This window comes from Lissotriton vulgaris, chromosome 3_1 (genome assembly GCF_964263255.1).
Source record: "Lissotriton vulgaris chromosome 3_1, aLisVul1.2, whole genome shotgun sequence".
Lineage (NCBI taxonomy): Eukaryota > Metazoa > Chordata > Amphibia > Caudata > Salamandridae > Lissotriton > Lissotriton vulgaris.
This window is the reverse complement of record NC_141689.1, coordinates 805,622,095-805,643,139: the sequence shown is the minus strand read 5'-3', so window position 1 is coordinate 805,643,139 and position 21,045 is coordinate 805,622,095. Positions and strand designations below refer to the sequence as shown.

Genomic DNA, 21,045 nt, shown 5'->3' with positions numbered 1-21,045 from the left:
ATTGCGGGTCCGCGATATATAGTTAGTGCAACTAACTATATATGGAATTTCAATGGTTTTGTGCAAATAAAATAAGGTTTTTTAAATGCTAATCCCTAACTATATATGGTCTATAACCTATGGTTTTTTCAGTGAATATATATATATATATAAATATATATATATTACCTACTGGCGGTCGCCAGTAGGTATATATAGTTAGGATTTTTTCCCTATGGGATTTCTGAAAATTCTATGCCTAATAACTTTTGCGTTTGTGGACGGAATTGGCTGAAATTTTCAGGAAAATGGCACATTTTGTTTCTGAGCAGACCTTGAAAATTTGGGGGGGTTTTGTGGAGGGGGGGCCGAGAAAAAAGGGGGGTCCCAAAACGCCTTTTTCCCATGTTAATTTCCATAGGGCGGTTGGACTCACTTTTAGCCCGAACGGCTGAATGGATTTTCACGAAACTTGGCAAAATTGTAGGGACTGTTAGCCTGATGTGCCTTTGCTAGGTCTCAATATATGTGCTTCAGTGGATTTTGAGAAATTAACGTTTAAATCAAGATATATATCTGTAACAGCGCTCCGGGCAGCTATCCGGTTAGCGAACCTTTCGCGTAACGGAACTTTGCGATGAGAAGCTGATTGGCCCTCCGGTGTCTGTCAACATTCTAAACAGTCCGGAGCGGCCGCCATCTTGTCTCTCGGTAGGATCGAGAGACAAGAGGAGGCCAAAACAAAGGGGGAAATTACCATAAGGGGGCATAGTAGATCCTCGTTGACCCCCTAGGTTTTATGTGGAGGTTTTAAAAGGGCCTAGGAGGGTCCAAAAAAAAAAATTTTTTTTTGCGTGGTAAGCGCCAAGTTCGCGAACCGGATAGCTTTCTGGGCAGCGAACTTTATGGATCAAAGAATGAAAGACTTTTCTAATACTGTATGTTAATTGTTTGTTGTTTTTCTTGTTTTTTTTTGTTTTCTTTATTTATTTATTTTTTTTATTATGATTGTGTTTCATACTTTATTAAATTTTCTAACATTTCATTGTCAGAAATGTCATAATTTATTATAGGGTGTAATTGTTTTTCATTTTGAAGCAAGTTGTCTACTGCTTCAACACATTGTAGAAGTTCGTGGTCTCTACTGTCATCCATAAAGTCATCAAGTTTGTCTTGGCTGCTCTCCTTCAGTTCAATCGAAAATGAAACTTGCTGCTCGCCTTCCATTTTGCCTGAAATTTGGATTTAAAAAATATATATTAGTAGAGATAGGGCACTGTTGGGATTAATTTTAGATAGGCAGTTTTTATCAGTGAATTTATCTTTTGGCAGTGTATAGTATGAGAGTGGAAATAGGACTATAAAAAAGTGTATGTGATTTAACCAAGACAAGCCTTACTCCATTGATAACTATAACAGAGAAGTCTATCTAAATACATTACTACTACAGAGGGATAGTGTATATGTAGCAGAAAAAGTCTACTATATTAAGTCATAGTGCACAATATATTAAATTATAACTTACCTTCACAAAGAAGTTGAAGTTTTTTGAAGCTATTGAAATAGGAGGTACAACAAGAAGTAGTAGTCAAAATGGCTGTGTTTCCTTCTCTCCCTTTATATATATACAGGTATATAACCAATTAAATGTCAGGTAATAAAAGTAGAAAATGAAAGTAACATTTTCATTGGTTGTCAATTCCAACAATTCAGATGTGTTTTGTGAAGTAATTTACCTCACGGTACTTGGAGAGGTCTACAGGCTAAATGGCTAAATGGAATTTCAATGAAATTTGTGAGAATGGAAGGGATTGTTATGTAGTATGAGCTAATCTATATTTGGTGAGAGTGTCTCTAGTCGTTTTTCTGTAAATTACTTTCCCGCCTTTTTTTAGGACCGCTTTCCGGGAAGCTGCCCGGTTAGCGAACCTTAAGCGTCACGGGAGTCCACCATTTTGTGTTTCGTTCGCATTAAGATACAAGATGGAGGGCAAATAATGTTTAGAATGGGTAGAAGGGGTCATGGTAGACTTATCTTGACCCCCTAGGTTTTCTGAGCGTGGCTGAGGAGGCTTATATGTGCGGAAAAAATTTTTTTTTTTTTAAAAATTCCGTGAGGTTAGCTTTCGGTTAGCGAACCGGGTAGCGCTCCGGGGAGCGAATTTTGTGGAAAATTAGTGAAAAAAGTTAGAGAAAAATAATAATTGTGAGTGATCAGATGTAGGGTAGCTCTGAGAAGAGCTTTTGGGTTTATGGTACATTTAGGTACTTATAAGTAGGTACCAATGCACAGTCTTAAATTCAGAATGAAAATTCTGTTGCCCTCATCTGAGAAGTGAACTCCATCTCCACTGTAGATATCTTGCATGTAGTAACGCAAGTTATTGTTGTACAGAGAGCCCATTCCATGGTCTCTCATGTAAGCTGAAACAGATTTGTTTACATGCTTCCTCGCTTTCTCAATTTGTGGACAAAATTGGTTGGACCACCTCCATTTCTGTCTTTGGCATATATTGGAATATACCAAGGCAGTTTGAGGAAAAAGTGCCATTAATTGCTCCAAGGTGTCCTTTAAAAGCATTTCCAGGAGAAGCTGATTGGCTGTTATCATTGTAAACAGTCTGGAGCGGCCGCCATCTTGTCTCTCTGTGGGATCGAGAGATAAGAGGTGGAAAAAAGGTGTAAATGAATGAAAGGGGTAAGGCAGACCCCTCCTGAACCCCTAGGATTGATGAGGGGGCTATTAAAGTTCCCTGGGGGGTGAAAAAAAAATGCGATTTTTCGCGGTAAAGGTGCTTCCTGGTACGTTAACCGGGCAGCTAACCGGCAGCGTAACGGGAGTCCGACATATTGTGTTTTTTGAACGTTTGTGATATGTGCACGTGTGGATTTTGTCTAATTAAGGTTAAAAAAATATATATATATCTTTAAGCGTGTTTTGGCGCGCTTACGTTTTGGGTTTGGTTTGCGCTGCAGAGACGATACGTCACGGTTATGCGATGCATCATGAGGCGTCTCACGGGCTACGTGATACGTCACTTAATAAAGAATATATTTTACAGCTATAGATATTAGCTTTTAAAAAACCAATGAAATTCACAGAAAAAACCATAGGTTATAGACCATATATAGTTAGGAATTTGCATTTACAAAACCTTGAAAATTCACTGAAAAAACCATAGGTTATAGACCATATATAGTTAGGGATTAGCATTTAAAAAACCTTATTTTATTTGCACAAAACCATTGAAATTCCATATATAGTTAGTTGCACTAACTATATATCGCGGACCCGCAATCCACTGCTAATGATGTCACATATTACATCATTCATGACATGGTCAGTGACATCACTGATGACATCACTGATGACATCTCAAATGACATCACTGATGACATCACTGATGACATCTCAAATGACATCACTGATGACATCACTGACATCTCATTTGACATTACTGATTACATCACTGATGATATCATTTATGTGATAATACATCTTCAGACTCTAATATAACCTTAGATACACTCAGTGTAAACAGGCACTCACAGACTGTCACACATCCATGGAGTTACTCACACACCTAGTCAGTCATGCAAAGAATCAATCACACCTCCATTTCCTCAACTATACAGTTATACACACCTTACTTATTCAAACATATACTAACACATATTTACTCTCTTATACAATCCTTGATACAAGTTCACAATGATTCATACAGCCACTCTCACATTCACTGGCTCCTATGTTCAGTTATTTATATATGTCAACTCTCACATGGAGTGTGTTTTACATATGTACTTACTTTGACATGTAGAACTGAGATATCCATTCACTCACCAATATACTCATGCACACAGTCAACTGTCCATACAGCTGTTTCTACATGCACTTTTGAAGCCATACACCTAGGGAATCAACTGCTCACACATCTATGCACAGAGTTATACACCTCCCAGCCACCCACACACATACTCAGTCTCCCATACAAATACTTGGGCAACCATTCAATAACCCATATAGTTACTGATATAGCTACTGATTTAAACATGCAGCAGTTTACAGAAGAACATAAATAATGATTGCCAAATTAAGACACATTAATCACTAACCCATGCACTCAGTGAGACACATTTAATCATTCTCTCATACAGTCAGTCATGCACCTACTAAATCCTTCATCCAGACACTTATACATCCACTCATTCTTCAATATGTAAGACATATTTTAACTTTACAGAAACATACAGTCACTGGGTGTTGTCATCAGTGATGTCATTTGAGATGTCATCAGTGATGTCATCAGTGATGTCACTGACCATGTCATGAATGATGTAATATGTGACATCATTAGCAGTGGATTGCGGGTCCGCGATATATAGTTAGTGCAACTAACTATATATGGAATTTCAATGGTTTTGTGCAAATAAAATAAGGTTTTTTAAATGCTAATCCCTAACTATATATGGTCTATAACCTATGGTTTTTTCAGTGAATATATATATATATATATATATATATATATATATATATATATATATATATATATATATATATATATATACACTGAGTCCTGCAACAGACACCAGTCTTGACACTAATGGGGATGGGGGAAGCCCACGGGTGCTGTAGAACCCATAATTAGTATCAGAAAGAATCCAGGAAGGCTCGCACTCCACAGTTTAGATTTCAATATACATTTTTTGGCAATGCTTTTCACCCTCACTCGGTCTTCATCATGGCCATAATGCTAAACACAGTGCCCCATCACCCTTAAAAATGAGTTGTCTCATAAACATAGAAAACATAATTTGGCGTAATTTATAGCCCTAATTCTTGTACAGTGATAATGTTTACGATCTGAAAAATACACTTGCATATATTGATGTCAAAACATAAGACTCAAATTATAAAATCAATAATAATTTTATGTCATGAAAAATTAAAAGGAGTACAATTTCAAATTTGAGCCAAGTGGCTGAGGTTAATAACACATACATACTCTTATAAGGCCTATCAAAAATAGAACAACATTTCGAAAGTGCAACACTACATTGTTTTATAAAGCATAAAAGCCAAGGGCAACAACTACATCACTGTATCACTGTGCCTTCTGTGAATAAAGGGCACAATTGTGCATATCCAAGTAATGCATATATGAAAGCAGGGCAAAAAAGTCCATAATCTTTTTCAAAATCCAAGCGCATGCTTTTTTTTAAAAGAGCTGCTGGGGGGGAGGAGGCTTGTCCTGGGGACATTTTTAGGAAAAGGGAGCAAGGCGCACAGGGCCCCCGAGGCTCTTTGAGCCCCATGGACCACCATCTTTCTGGGGCTTTAGTTCATATAATGGAGGGGTGCTGTGAGGATTCCCCTCCTGGGCTTCTAAGAAGCCCAGGGCCTTGTTTTGAAAATTGGAGTGGGATCACGTGGACCCCCCTCCTGGGCTTCTAAAAAGCCCCGGTGAACTCAGTCTCCCTGGGGCTTTATTTTCTTTAGATGGAGTGGGTCCGTTCTAGATCCATGGAACCACCACCTCCCCAGGGCAGGCCCGTGAAAATCAAAGGAAGGGGGCAGTGCAGCCCACCACCATTTATCAACCCGGGGACCGCCACCCCCCAGGGCCAGCTACTGCCGTTTGCCAGGATGATGGACAGCTTACCAAAAGGCCTCCAAGCGCATTTCTTGCAGATTTTGTTGATGCTTTCTTCATGTTGAGGAATATGAGGACATGTCAACAAAAAAAGAAGCACTTTCTTTATATAGATAAGAGGAAGTACCATTGTTTGGTGGAGATTTACCTTTTTGTTATCTCATTGTCCTCTCTACGGGAGGATTCATATTATCACAAATGTCTGGATAAAGATGCATCAAGAACAATCACATTGCCAAATGCACGCTAGGTCACTGGAGGCAATTCCTTGAGGTCCATTACACAGATGTAATGTTGAATTTACACTGGATATTCACCCAAAGAGGAAACAGTTAGTAACTAACCAGAAGAAAGTACTCAACTTGAGTAGATAATTTGTGCAAAACTGTGATCTCTTGCTGGATAAAAGGGCAGATGCTGTTCCTTTGTGGCTGAGTCACTCACACAGCTACTGACACACTCATACAGATACTCAGGCACCCACTCGCACACTCAGGCACTCACACACATTCACTGACAGACCCACTCACACACTCATACACCTACTCAAAGACATACTGAGATACTCATGCACCCACTCACAGACCTACTTAGACATATACAGCCACTCACTGACCCACTCTGACACTCATGCACCCACTCATAGACCCATATAGCCACTAGCACAGCCACTCACAGAACTACTCATAATTCATACACCCACTCAAAGACCCACTCAAAGACTAATGTACCCACTCACAGGCCCCCTCAGACCCTCAGGCACTCACACACAGACTGACTAAAACACTCATGGAGGCACTTGCAAACCAACTCAGACAATTTCACACCTACTCACAGACCCACTGAGACACTCACACAGACACTCGGGCACCCACTCAGACACTCATGCACCCACTCACAGCCCCACTCATACATAGATGCACCCTCTCACACACCTAGTGTGACACTTATGCAGCCACTCTCAAAACCATACAGACAATCACACACCCACTCAAACTCCACTTGAGACACACACGCACTTCCTTATACACCCACTGAGACACTCATGCACTCACGCCCACACTCACTCTTAAAAGTTACAGTTAGGAAATAACATTAAAAAACCCTTTTAGATTCACTGAAAAAAACAAAGGTTGCAGGGACATTATAGTTAGCAAACAGAATGTTTAAAAAACTTTGACATTCATTGGAAAAAACACAGGTTACAGGTATGTTATAGTTAGGCTCACATTTCACTCATACAAAATCAGTGAAATCTAGCAGTTATAGGTAGCTGAGCTAACTATAACTCATGCACCTGTAATGCACTGCATACAACCTCATATATTACATCAGTCATGACCTGGTCAGTGACATCACCCATGCCGTCTCAAATACCATCACTGATGACATCATCCAGTATGTCTTAGTGTTTTATAAATGCTTCTGAGACTTAAAGGTACATACTAAGCTACTACAAAGTTAAATTACTATACTTTGTGCACTGCTAATGAGCCATACTACTTGAAACATATATTATGTGAGTGGCTATGTGACTGTGCGTATCTGTGTGTGAGTGGTTGTATCAGTGAGTGCGTGACTGTGTAAGTGGCTGTATGCATGGGTGAGTGGGTGTGTGAATACCTGTATGGGTGAGTAAGCGGCTGTTTGAGTGGATGTTTGGTTAAGTGAGTTGGTATGTGAGTGGGTATATTGGAGAATGAGTGTCTGTGTGAGTGGCTGTATGGGTGAGTGAGCTGGTGTGTGATTAGTTGAATGGCTGTATGAATGGGTATGTACATTGTTGTCTTGGTGTGTGAGTGGTTATCTGGGTGTGTGAATGGTTCTATGGGTGAGTGAGTGGGTAAGTGAGCGGCTGTAGGGGTGTCTATATGAGTGCCTGAGTAGCTCTATGGGTGAGTATGTGGCTGTGTCAGTGGCTGATGGGAATAGTAACCCTGGGCAAAGCACTACGCTACACTCGTGTAGTTTGCGAAGTTTGCGCTACTTTGCACTACGTGAACTGCACATAGCAGAGTGCAAACACGCGTAGCGTAGGTTAGTGCAGTGGTCATTTTTTGCTTGCTCACGGTTCTCAACGTCAAGTTGGCGACCGCGAGCAAGCAAAATGACATCCCGGCGAGACTTTTTCCTCGTTCGCGATCAGAAACATCAAATAACCGATCGCGAGCGTGGAAAATAAACCTTCAGGCGAGATTCTCGGCGTGGGGAGGTCAGGTTTCTCATTATGAGTGGTTACATATGCTCGCGACCGCTTGCGATGAGATACTACCAGTCCGCGTTGAGAAAGCTGCTGCTCGAGTAAAAATCTACTCGAGCGGCAGAAAACTACAGCTCGCACTGTGCAAGATGCTGTTTTCAATGATTGCACAGTGCTAGATGCTTGTCCGCACTATGCAATCATTGAAAATGGCATCTTGCACAGTGTGAACAGAGTACTACGCAGTTCGTGTAGTGGTATGTGGAGTGCCAAGTGCATTCGTAGCTTCGCGTAGCACTACTTCGCAAACTACGCCCAGCCCTAGTGAATAGTTGTGTGAACAGCTGTATGGGTGAGTGGATGTTTGAGTGAGTGGGTGTGTGAATGGCTCTTTGGATGAGTGAGTGGGTATGTGAGTAGTTGTATGGGTCTCTGAATGGGTGTGTGAGTAGTGTAATTATTCCAGTGAGTGTATGAGGGGCTGTATGGGGTTGTGAGTGGTTCTGTGGATAACATCAGTGATGTCATTTGAGATGTCATCAGTGATGTTGTCAATGATCTCACTGATCATGGCTTGACTGATGCAGTATGTTAGGTCCTAAGCCTTGCATTGTGGGAGTATAAGCTTTAGTTAGCTTAAGTGGCTATAACTTCTGAATTTCACAGATTTTGTATGAGTGAAATCTGAGTCGAACTATAAACTCCCTGCATCCTTTAGTTTTTTTCAGTGGATTTCTAATGTTTTTTAATTCTATTCCCTAGCTATAATGTTCATGTAACCTTTGTTTTTTCAGCGAACATCTACTGTTATTAATGCTGTTTCATAACAATAATGTCCCTGTAGCCTTTCATTTTTGCAGTGAATTTCTACATTTAAAAAATAATAATTCCTAACTGTAGCCTGTCACCTTTGAGAGTGGGTGTGTGAATGCCTGTATGGGTTATTGAGTAGGTGTGTGAGGGGCCTATGGGTCTGTGGGTGAGTGTATATGTGTGTTTTGGTGGGTATGTAAGTGGCTTATGGATATGTGAGTCACAGCATGGATGGATCTGTGATTGGATATGTGAGTGTCTGTATAGGTCTAAGAGTGGGTGTGTGAGTAGCTTTATGGGTCAATGACTGGATGTGTGAATGGGTGTGTGGGTCTGTGAGTGGGTGTGTAAGTGTCTTAGTGTGTGTGTGAGTGTGTCTGTGGGTGTGTGAGTGCCTGTTTGGATGGGTAAGTACCTGCGTGGGTCTGTGAGTATCTGCATGGGTCTGTCAGTAGGTCCATCAGTGCCTGTATGAGCGTGTGTGTCAGTGCCTGTGCAAGTCTGTGAGTGGTTCTGTGAGTGCCTGTGTGAGTGTGTGAGTGCCTGTGTATGTCTGTGTGTGTTTGTATGAGTGGTGCTATAGATTTGGGGTATTTAAAAGAGAGAACCATCCACTCTGCTCTCACCAGGAGATGAAAAGAAAGACATCAGTTTGTGCTCCAATAGATCAACAATGAATTCACCTCCATTAAGGATTTCATATATTTGTTTAACGTGGAGTACAAGAGGAGACACAATTGCTTTGTCTTTGCAAAGCTTAAGAAGTTAGGATCATTTGTGTTTTACAGAAATGGAGCTTCAACTGCACCACATGCTGTTTTTATGATTGTAAGGGCATCCTGTTGAGGTTTAATTTCTGTGAAATGAGCGTTAGGGCCATTATGGAACCTAGTTTTTTCCAAGAGGCCACAGTTTTGTGGAAAATGTTTAGACAACTGTGTTGTGAATGTATCTAGGACCCTAATTAAATATTCCCGATGTATGCCCTTATGTGGTTATAACAAATCATATCCTTATAAAGGCATAAGAATCATATCCATATTTAGTCATAGCAAATGCAGTCCAAATACGGCAAGGCTACTTCCCTAGACTCCTAGAAAGTACAACGCATTCTTTAAACAAAACAAACCTCCAGCAGCCCGGGAATTCCCCCTGCTTCTGTTTTGATTTGTCCTAGAACTCATGAGAGCCCTGAAAGAACTGCCAGTTCTTAGTGACAGTTCTCAGTGACGTCTTACGTCCAACCTACGTCAAACTCCGCACCTTCCAGGTATAAATATACCAGCATTTGCCTTAAGCAACACACAGTGGTTTGGAGCAGAGCGGCTATCTACTTATCCAAAGCCCAGCTGATGCGAGTGCAGAAGGAAGCCGGCCCTCCCATTTGACGCACTGAGAGAGACGCTGTCTTTTCTCCTGCCGAGAAATCCAGCTCAGTGTTTCCAGTTACCCTTGCGGGTTGCTGGGAGATCGAGTCCTGAGAAAGAGATACAAGACCTCCTTCATTCTACACCAAGGTACAGAGCTGATTATATCCTTAGAGAATTCTTGATTCAGATTCTTGGTAAAACTAACTTAACTTAAACTGCAGCTCACTTACTCCTTCCCACGTACTAGGCTTAGGTTAGGTACCCCGGGGTAGGCGTATTTTAGAAGCACCAGTTGAGTATGTTTAGTCAACTTTTATCATTGTATGTATTGTATATATTTTATCTGTTTTAAGTATCATATGGCTCAGAAACAATATACATGCTTTTACAGTATTATTTCATAATACTCCTTTTACTGTACGCACTTTACTTTATGATAAGTATTGCAATTGTGGCAATTCATTTCTCTTGCATGAGAAAGAAGACTGTTCAATAAATAACAACTTTTATTGAAAACGCCCGTCTCTATTTCTCTGCACTCTGGTGAAACTAAGCATGCACGATTGACTGAGTGAAATAGCTATCTATTGTTTTCACACGACTCTGGAGATATACTCCTTATTCTGGAGGGAGTAAAGTTGTCATGTATATGCGGTTGTCAGAAACGAATCCCTTCTTGTCTAATCAGGAAAGTTAACTCCTTCATGTTCATTCGAGAAAGTTTCTAGTGACCTCTGAGCTAGCTGGAATAATTAATTAAGTCTAACATATTCAGTAGAGACCTCGTCGACCTCAGTCTTACGTCCAAACTATCGTTTATGTTATTCCAATGTGCAGAATCTATTGGGAATATAGGAACTACACTACATGGCGCCCAACATTTGGTAAGGCGATAATCTAACGCAAGATACTAGAGTAACTCAGTCGTGCTTTTCACACAGACCCCTTTTTCCCGTAAAAACTCCAATAGACGTCTGGAGTGGGTAAAAGGTTAATATCCGCCAGAACTTCCTAGGAAAAGATTCCTATGTATTAGTTTTTGGTTTAGTCAACGTTGAAGGATACAGTGTTCCAAAATATTGTGCACCTAATCCTTGTTTCCTTGAAATTTGCTCTGCAAACTTTCTGTCAGCAAAAATGCCGGAAAGTGACGAAGAAAGAGAGGCTTTGGCAGCTCAACTCTTAGCGGATGACACAATTATCCAAAATCACGAACCGAATGCTATACTCATCCTGGTCAATATAAGAAATACTGTAACTATAAAACTTATAGCAAATGGAGTATTATCAAGAGGTGGTACAGTTGTATTTGTGGTAAAGGCAATGAATATCGGCAGACAGAGGTATTCTATTCCTGGATACATTTTCCAGCAGCACGTGCTGTGACACGCGAGTTCCACTACTACAAAATAGAGGAATGTCCAGCGGAATACTCTCCTTTCGAGGAAGTTGAAATTCCACTAACATACCGAGAGCACCTGCTCTGGTTTAATGGCTTAAAACATCAAAATCACATTACCAGGCTCGGTCCACTAGGTAGACCAGGAGCCACATGGCCTGTTCTAGCCAGCTATACACCACATCCCGACATAGAAAAAATGTCAGACCGAGAACTTTTAGTTCAGCTAAAACAACTAATTAAAATACATAGACAATTCGTCCAATATGTCATGCGGACTTCAACAGTCCAACCTGCAATTAAAATTCCACAAAACTCCCCTCAACAGGAGAACACAAATAAAATGACACCACAGAATATACAATCATGTATTGGTAAAATACCCGCAAATCGGGAACAAATTCCATTCTGGTAAACTCAAAAAATTACTCAGATAGAGGCAGTATTTCCTGATACTACCCCTCACGAAAAACACAGAATTCTGACTACCTGTCTCCCAATGGGGATCGCACCACATGTGACTCTCGGGGCACAGTCTTTGCTTCTATCTACACAAAAACACATGGTGTTCCTTCTAAGGCGGTTATACCAGACGTACTAAGACAGATTCAAAATGAATAAGGTCCAGAACCTGCTTTAACTCTGGGTATGAAATTACTAAAAGACTTTAAGCAGGTCTCGGCTATATTATTAGCCAACATAAAGGGAGAAGCAGCATCTGTGGCGATCCGCCAAAAATTGAAAGAAACAGATATAGCAGACCAACCTTTTGAACTTGCCAGAATAATTGAAAAATCCTATGAAGAATTAGGTAGAGATAGTTTGGGTGGTAAACCAGTAAAACCCCAACTAATTGAAAATCCTGAAAAAAGTTTCATTAAAAATAATCTCAATTCTCAAAAGAAGAAGTGGGAGGGTAATAAGCAAACAACTCCCAGAGAAAAACAGTTATAGACCAGATGAAGGTCTCCCCAACGAAGAGATAGATCTCCAGAAAGGGGGGGCAAGTCTCCACAACGGGAGCCCTCTGAAAAAAGATACAACCTTAGAAATAGGGACAATTTGAGAAAACCTGACAGATATCAAGATATTGATACATGTCCCTCTCAATCTGTTCAGACTTCCTCACAGAAATCGGAAAGAAGAGGTCGGTCAGAACATAAAGAAGAGCACGTCAAGTCCAAAGACAAGGAACCTGCTCATCAAAGTAAAAAATTACAATTTCCCAGAAAGAAGGTAGCCAGTATTAAAGTAAAACATGCCAAGAATTCTTAGGACATAACTGAAAAACGGAGAGTGGGCCCAGACAATGCTAGACAGCGCAGCAGAAGTGACCACAGCGCGCAAGATCCTGATGAATCTTCTGGAGACAGTGGACACGAATGAATACATTCAAGTGTAAACTGCAGACACCCGAGTTAGAGTACCCCATAAACTATATGAAATCACATTACGTATAGAGGGAGATAAAACTAGGAAAAAAAGAGGTCTCTTTTGGGAGAATCTAGCTAAAGGCTATGATATCCTTCTAGCAGAGAAAGACTGGCCACCAGAGTTTGTCAGCGAGTGCCCACATGGCGAAGAAATTATTATGCCTGCCTTCTCAAATCACATTCCAATTCATAAAAAATACACATTTGCTAGAAAATGGGCAGTGGCCCAAACCCCTGCATTATATAAAAATCATGGAGGTTGGGATGAGGATTCTCCTCAACATGAAATCCAGTTAAAAAATCAACCTACTGCACAGAGGCAGTATCATGTTTAGCAAGAAGCTAAAAAACAAGTAAGAGAAATCTTAGATCAACTCTAATATCAGGGGGTGATTGAAACATGCACCTCACAAATGAACAATCCTTTGTTTCCTGTCTCCAGCCAGACGATTCATATTGTCTAGATTTGGAATAGAAGATACCTAACCTCCTGCTGTAAAACTTTTGCAGTACAAAACTCACACAGTGCAGCACTAATGAATAACGTGCGCAAAACGACATTAGATATTTCAAATGGTTTCTTCTGTCAAAACATAGCACCTGAAAGCAGATATTTACCCGCTTTCTCCGGCATGGGGGCACAAAAGCAATTTTGTTGTCTCCCACAGGGATTCAAGAACAGCCCAGGATTATTTTCAGCCAGGATAACAGAGTTACTATAAATATATGATGATGAGGCATTATCTTATGTCGATGACATCTATCTTACAGACAATGATCTGGAGACTAACTTAAAAAGAGTGAACACCATCATACTTGGGTTCGCATCTGATTTGCCCACTTAACAGTCTTATTTTTAGGATATGAATTATCAAGTGAGGGCAAAAGCCTATCAGGCAACTTCTTAGAGAAGTGTGCAGTACTGCAAGCTCCAAAAACACTGAAAAACTTACAGTAAATTCTAGGTTTCTTGATTTTCGGAAGAATATACATTCTAAATTATGCAGAGAGAGTTAAACCTCTCTACGAACTAATAAAACCTGATTTTAAACCAAAACTCACAGAAATTTTAAGATCATTACAGACAGACATGATAACTAAAACAAAACTGCAAACACGCGCAAACGAATGCAACCTTGTAATCCGAGTCATCCCAGGAAGATGTGGATTCACATACGTGACCTCTAATGAGGGCGAAACGGTACCAATAGCTTACAAATCACACTTGTACACACAAGCTGAAATGAAATTCAGTTCTACTGAAAAAATTCTAACTTCGGTTCAAACTGCTGAAGCAAAAGAAAGAGCCCTAGCCCGAGGGAAGAGAATATCTGTTTTAACAGCAGTATCAGCCCTTGAGGCAGTAACAAGACCAGGCATTCTAAATGCTAATTCTAAATGTAGTGAGGTTCCTATATTCCCAATAGGCTCTGCGCATTGGAATAACATAAACTATAGTTTGGACGTAGGACTGAGGTCGACTAGGTCTCTACTGAATATGTTAGACTTAATTAGGCATGCCAGCTAGCTCAGAGGTCACTAGAAACTTTATCGAATGAACAGGAAGACCAGCCCAGATACCCCTGTTAGACAGCATTAAACTATCTACACGCAGGCATCCGACCGGACAAATGCAGTCCCATAATTATTAAGACGAGATTCATTTAGATGTGGCCCCAGCGCTCGGCTGACGCCAGAACTGTTATAAAAGATTTGCGAGTCTTTATCGGCACATACGCAATTGACATGCTACATTCTGAATAGGGTCCTGCGTTTAGCTCTCGGGCTAACAAGGAGGCCATGGCCAGCATGGGCATTGCATTGCGGTATTCTAGTCCATTCCATCCCGAGGGAAATGCGGTAGTGGAGAGAAGAAAATGTGAAATAAAGCAATCTATAACAGCGAGGGTATTAGGTTCGGGTGACGTGTGGGTCACACATCTAATAAGAGTCCAACGTAGTCTTAATAATCTGCCAAGAAATTCTCTAGGAGGTATCACTCCGTACAAACTTTTGTTTGGTACAAGAATGATCATTCATGATCTCGATTGTCACACTTCAGTGGTGAAACAAAAAACCTTTGATATCAAAGATCATTTGGCTGTTTTACAGAACTTGTGAAACAAGAAAAAGTCTAAGAAACGAAAAGCTAAAGCCAACGACCACTGAAGAAAAACCACCTGTCCCAGCAAGACCTCTCTGGATTCCAAAGATTGGAGATCTGGTCAGAGAAAAGATTGCGGTGAAGAAGGAATTTGGGCCTTCTTACAGAAAAGCAGTACCTGTCTTAGCTGTCAGCGGAACAAGATCAGTAGTACTACCGCCCCTTGCTGGTAAAAAGGAGAACCGAGTTGTATCAATCGACCAGGTGAAACCACAACCATGTGGCCAATAACAAGTAGTAGGCCCAGTGGACTCCCAAGAAATAGCAGAAGACAAAATCTTGCTACAATCCAAGAGTGTCAAACTGAGAGACTAATCACATTTGATAAACCTGCAGTGAATAAAAAAGGACTATGCAACAAAGCCATGGAACTTGTGCCTCTGGAAACCCAAATTGCAACAGTTCGTCAAGAAACACCTGTCTACAATGATGTAGCATCTGAACATACATATCCAAAGATAAATGAAAATCCTGAAGCAATTCCACCAATTGACAGCACTGCATTTGGCTACTTTATCAACTTTGATGACTTTTCTGATGATTCAAGTGAACATGAAGAAACGCCAGCAACAAAAACTTTCAAAGAAAAAAATAACAGAGCTCTTTCATCAACTCAGAGAAACATATCTAATTTCACCATGGATTGAATTATGGATTGTGATAGGTGTACTTTTCCTCCTTCTGTGGCTCAACTTGGTTTTAAGTTTGGGTAGATTTATTGATGGAAAATATAGTACAATGGACACAGCAAGTCAGAACATCAACTTGGTCCTGAAACCACACAGATCTTCTCACATCAAAAAAAGAGAACTATCAACAGTGAACATCACAGCCAATCCTATACCTGGTGGTATAGCATGGGACAAAACTGACTATGAAATATATGGCCCGGATGAGCTCTTGAAATATCCACACCAATTCAAGATCTCCTTAAGTGACTTTGTATCACCTGGTACTTTCTCTGATGATTGGGAGTTTGAAAATATTAATAATATGATGTCAGATTTAGAAATGTCAGCAAAATGTACAGAACATGATTATTTACAAGGTTCTTCGAATTATGAAGAAATGTATTGCTTCAATCACTTTCGGAATCATTATCTGCATAAATCTGATAATCCTAAAAATGTTTTCAGTTATAATCAGGGGGAACATTGTCCAACTCCGCCAAAAGGCAGTTCAAAAACATTTTATGAGAAGTTTCCATACTTCTCAGGGTTTACTTACACTAATCCAGAAACGTTTTATTTCAAAATGTTAAATAAGACAGGAATGAAAAACATGTTGACAAATACTAAACTGATTTATTCTGAGAAATTTTATGAAAAAATGTCAACATTTGGTTTTGAATTTTGGAAAAATAACATCGAGACAAAAACCATCTGGGGTACAAAAGAGTGGCAGGTACAAGGTTTAGAATCATTATTTAGAGCCTGAATGATCCCGGAACAAATAATGTTCCTGAATGACACCATTCAACAAACAACCTGTTTTGGCCTAGCCAAGATAAAAGATTTAAACAACCCGTCTATACCAAAGCCTATGCCTGATAGAAACACCACTATAGATGAGGGGTTAGGCGTGCCCCATATTTTAAAACAAAACAGAACAATTCCTGATTGGAACAAAGGGTTGATCTGGCCCTCAGACACTTATAACTGTCAAGATAGATTCCTGAACAAAACACAGGGGTTCAAACAGAACAGGCCAGACCCAAGATATTCCCAGAGACAACATCCAGGGATAATTACAACATAAAGTGTAGGAAAACTATGCCTCGATTGGCTACAGAGATCCAAACTTCCCGAAATTAAGCAACACTTAACTTTACTTAAAGAAGGTGCTGACTTGCAAGATTTCATAATGGGACCTCGCAAACAGCGTCAAAAACGTCTCATATACGCCTGTATATACGCAGCTTACAATGAAGCTTGGAAATTAACACAAATTGAAACTGCAGAAAAAATACGAGAAATTGATCGTATTAATTTGGAAAAATCACTTTCTGTAGTGGACAATGGGTTAACGACTCTGTCCTCCAGAATGTATTCACTGGACAGCATTGTATCATCTGCTATTGATATATTAGAACAGGATATGCTAATGTTACAACATTGCCAGTCCCAATTACGTTCTATTGTACAGCTAGGTTGGACGTTACAAAACCTCCGTTCAGGCTACGTGCCATGGCGTCTAATCAACACAACGTCATTATTTTCTATCTTTAACCTTACTGATAGACAAATCTCATTGGCACAAAAAGGAGCAGACTACACGGTGCTGAGCATTGAAAAACTAGAAAGATTACCATTGACAATGTCAGAAAGACCTGTCACTGAATGGATAATACATGGCACCATTACAATCCCGATAACAACTTTCCAGTTTTAATACTGCCAAAAGTATATACCAGCAGGCCTGTATGAAAGGTTGGGTAAAGGATACATCAAGTCAACCCGGAATTTGCCTTATACACATAGATGTTGGAGTGGGGGCAAGAAAGAGGTATTTCTTAGTGGTAACAATTGTAAAAAATCACTAAGCTGTACACTTCTGTGTCAAGGTATTAACTCGCATGGAGCCTGCGAAGGGTCATCAAACAAAACCTTTCATGCCATCTGCACTGCACCCCTGCTACACAGATAGAGCCCTCTTTCAGACAACTTTTCAACGGAAGCTACGTTATAATAAGTGACCACAGCTGTTGTGGCATGATGGCAGGAAAAGCCTATCTCGTGAGCGTTACTTCCAGGGTCATTTGTTGTATGCAAGTAATGTATCCAAACAGCAATCCAGACATGGAGGCTGCAATATGGCCTTCTGTGAATATCTCTTCTATTTAAATTGATACTTTAAGCAGAATGAAGTCTATTCTTTTACAGACGACTGTGCATTTAACTTTGTCCAAAGAGACGTATGCTCTGCAAGTTGCAAGGACAGCGGCAGAGATACATACCCTATTATCGACAAATTGCCCCGTGCATTTCGTAGAAATGTTAAGCCAAATCTCAAACATGTCAGATACCAGTGGCATCGCACATGTATTTAAGACAATTTTTTTGGGACTGCTAGCACCTTTTGAAACAGTTCTGGGCATCTTCCCGAATGTTGTGCATTCTCTATTCCGTGGACTGCCTCTTATTTTGGGACTCGTAGCAGGAGTTTTATTTTTGATCCTCCTGCTCCGATATGGCAAGCCAAGTCACAGACAAAACTCAGGCTACGATGGAAGAAACGATCCTAGCAATACCTTACCGAGAATGTATCACTAAAGTCCTCGGATTGGCCCGGCTTAGATATCTGAATACTACCTGGTTTCTTTCATTCAGACCAATCTGGCAAGATTGCATCTTACCTGTGCTTCGATGTCTGCTATGCGGAGAAGAATGCGTGTTGGACGTTTGTCTTACACTACCATCAGCAGTACCAATGGATATCGATGCTTTGCTTGGTTCGGTAACGGCTCATGCAACGTATTGTCCCCAGCGGCTACCTATTCTGATGGCATTCGTTGAAACTTCACCATTACGATTAGGTGGCGGGGAAGTACGAGATGAAAGCGGCACCACACAACCTTCTGTGACCATTGCTGATCTAAACACAGAGGATGGCAATGCATCGCATGTTTGCACTATTTCGAATTTTTCGGAGTTGGCCCAACTTTCACCTCTGTTGTAGACAAATTTTTTGCCGGCCTATCTGAGGTAATGTTCTCTCCTAACAACGGGAATAATATTTGAAATAGCGAGCACACAGTGTTCCCTGAGCTGCGCATAGATAGCCTGATGCTGTCTAATAGTGGTGTCTGGGCTGGTGTCAGTTCCGGTTCACAACTGCGATCTCTGTTGCAGTCCTGACAATTCATTGCAAAGTTATACATTTCTACGCTCATCCCCGACTACCAGTATTGTGATTGTAATTCTATTAGAGATTTCAGGATCTCTTGGTGCCTCAGACCCAATCCTTTGTGTGCATCTTGTATCAAGAAGACTCTCCGGTTCGTGTTTGAAATTACTCTATCCCCCACTCCAGGGATTTGAGCAAACGGAACAGAGTTTGCATCAATTATGTATGTATTGCTGAGTGGATAGTTTAGAGGTAACGCCGCATAATTGCCTTCCATTGAGGCTTTTACTGTATCGCCATCTATTTGTTTTTTCGTACGCTTTATTGTGGCTACGGAAGCCGAGTGATCAGCTGCCACTGTGGCTTTGTCAGCCAATGAATTCCCTGCAACGTGAACGCCATCACGTTGAAGACTCTGCGTATATATCACGTGAGTCTTTTGTTGTTCCTTCGGCAAAAGAACTACTTGTTCCCATAGTTTTTTATGCTTTATTGTGTCACCTGTCTCATCTTTGTAACCGTTTTTTATCCAGGTCTGCATGGAATTATTGTAAGATCGGACGCAGTAATGCGAATCGCACACTATTAGTGTCGGGAATTCACGATCAGCATTTTCAAGCGCCATCTTTAGAGATCTTATTTCAGCTCACTGCGCTGTACAGTTTCTGAGAGATTCAGTTTTAGTGACCATCGGTCTGAATTTACCTAAGCGCCAGCGACCTTTAACAATCGTGCACAGAGCTTTGTAAATCTGTTTTTCCACAACGTAGTGTTGTGCAAATCTGTTTGTGTAGATTACACAGGTGTACTGTTCGAGAGGCAGAATTTCGTTCGGCAGAGGACATTCATTTTCGTATTCCAGATATTCTAGTTTTTTCATTTTCGGATCGAATGCGTGTGTCATGTCTTCTGTAGCAAGAGAATTTTCCCATTGTATCCATTTTGGATCTAAAGCTTTAGCATTAGGATTGTTGGTATTGTTACCGCCTCAAGGGCTGATACTGCTGTTGAAACAGATATCCTTTTTCCTTGGGCTAGGGCTCTTTCTTTTGCTACAGCAGTCTGAACAGCAGTTAGAATTTTTTCAGTAGAACTGAATTTCATTTCAGCTTGTGTGTATAAATGTGATTTGTAAGGTATTGTTACTGTTTCTCCCTCATTAGAGGTAAGGTATGTGAATCTGCATCTTCCTGGGATGACTCGGATTACAAGGTTGCGTTCGTTTGCGCGTGTTTGCAGTTTTGTTTTAGTTAACATGTCTGTCTGCAATGATCTTAAAATTTCTGTGTGTTTTTGAGTCCAATTAATTGGTTTAAAATCAGGTTTTATTAGTTCGTAGAGAGGTTTAACCCTCCCTGCATAATTTAGAATGTATGTTCTTCCGAAATTCAGGAAACCTAGTATTGATTGCAAGTTCTTCAGCGTTTTTGGAGCTTGGAGTACTGCACACTTCTCTAAGAAGTTGTCAGCTAGGCTTTTGCCTTCACTTGATAATTCATATCCTAAAAATAGGACAGTTAGATGGGCAATTCGTGATTTTTTAAAGTTAAATTTGTACCCTTCAGATGTGAACCCAAGTATTATGGTGTTCACTCTTTTCAAGTGAGTCTCCAGGTCATCATCTGTAAGATAGATGTCATCAACATAGGATAATGCCTCATCATCATACATTGGTAGTAACTCTGTTACCCTTGCTGAAAATAATCCTGGGCTGTTCTTGAATCCCTGTGGGAGACGACAAAATTGTTTTTGGGTCCCCATGCTGGAGAAAGCTGTCAAATATCTGCTTTCAGGTGCTATGTTTTGACAGAAGAAACCATTTGAAATATCTAATGTTGTTTTATATTTTTTGCGAACAATATTAATCATTAGTGCTGCACTGTGTGAGTTTTGTACTGCAAAAAATTTACAGCAGGCATTTAGATGTCTGTAGTCCAAAACGATATGAATCGTCTGCCTTGGAGACAGGAAACAAAGGATTGTTCATTTGTAAGGTGCATGTTTCAATCACCCCCTGATATTCAAGTTGATCTAAAATTTCTTTTACTTGTTTTTTAGCTTCTTGCTTAACAGGATACTGCCTCTGTGCAGTAGGTTGATTTTTTGACTGGATTTTATGGTGAAGAGAATCCTCATCCCATCCTACATGATTTTTATATAATGCAGGGGCTTGGGCCACTGCCCATT

The 21,045-nt window shown here is 40.4% G+C and overlaps 1 protein-coding gene across 1 annotated transcript in view; it reads right to left on the bottom strand.

The window, feature by feature from the left end:
• The window catches only part of ADAMTS19 (ADAM metallopeptidase with thrombospondin type 1 motif 19), a 503,101-nt gene that overhangs the window by 323,956 nt on the left and 158,100 nt on the right, over window positions 1-21,045 (bottom strand). The gene's annotated exons all lie outside the window — the stretch shown is intronic.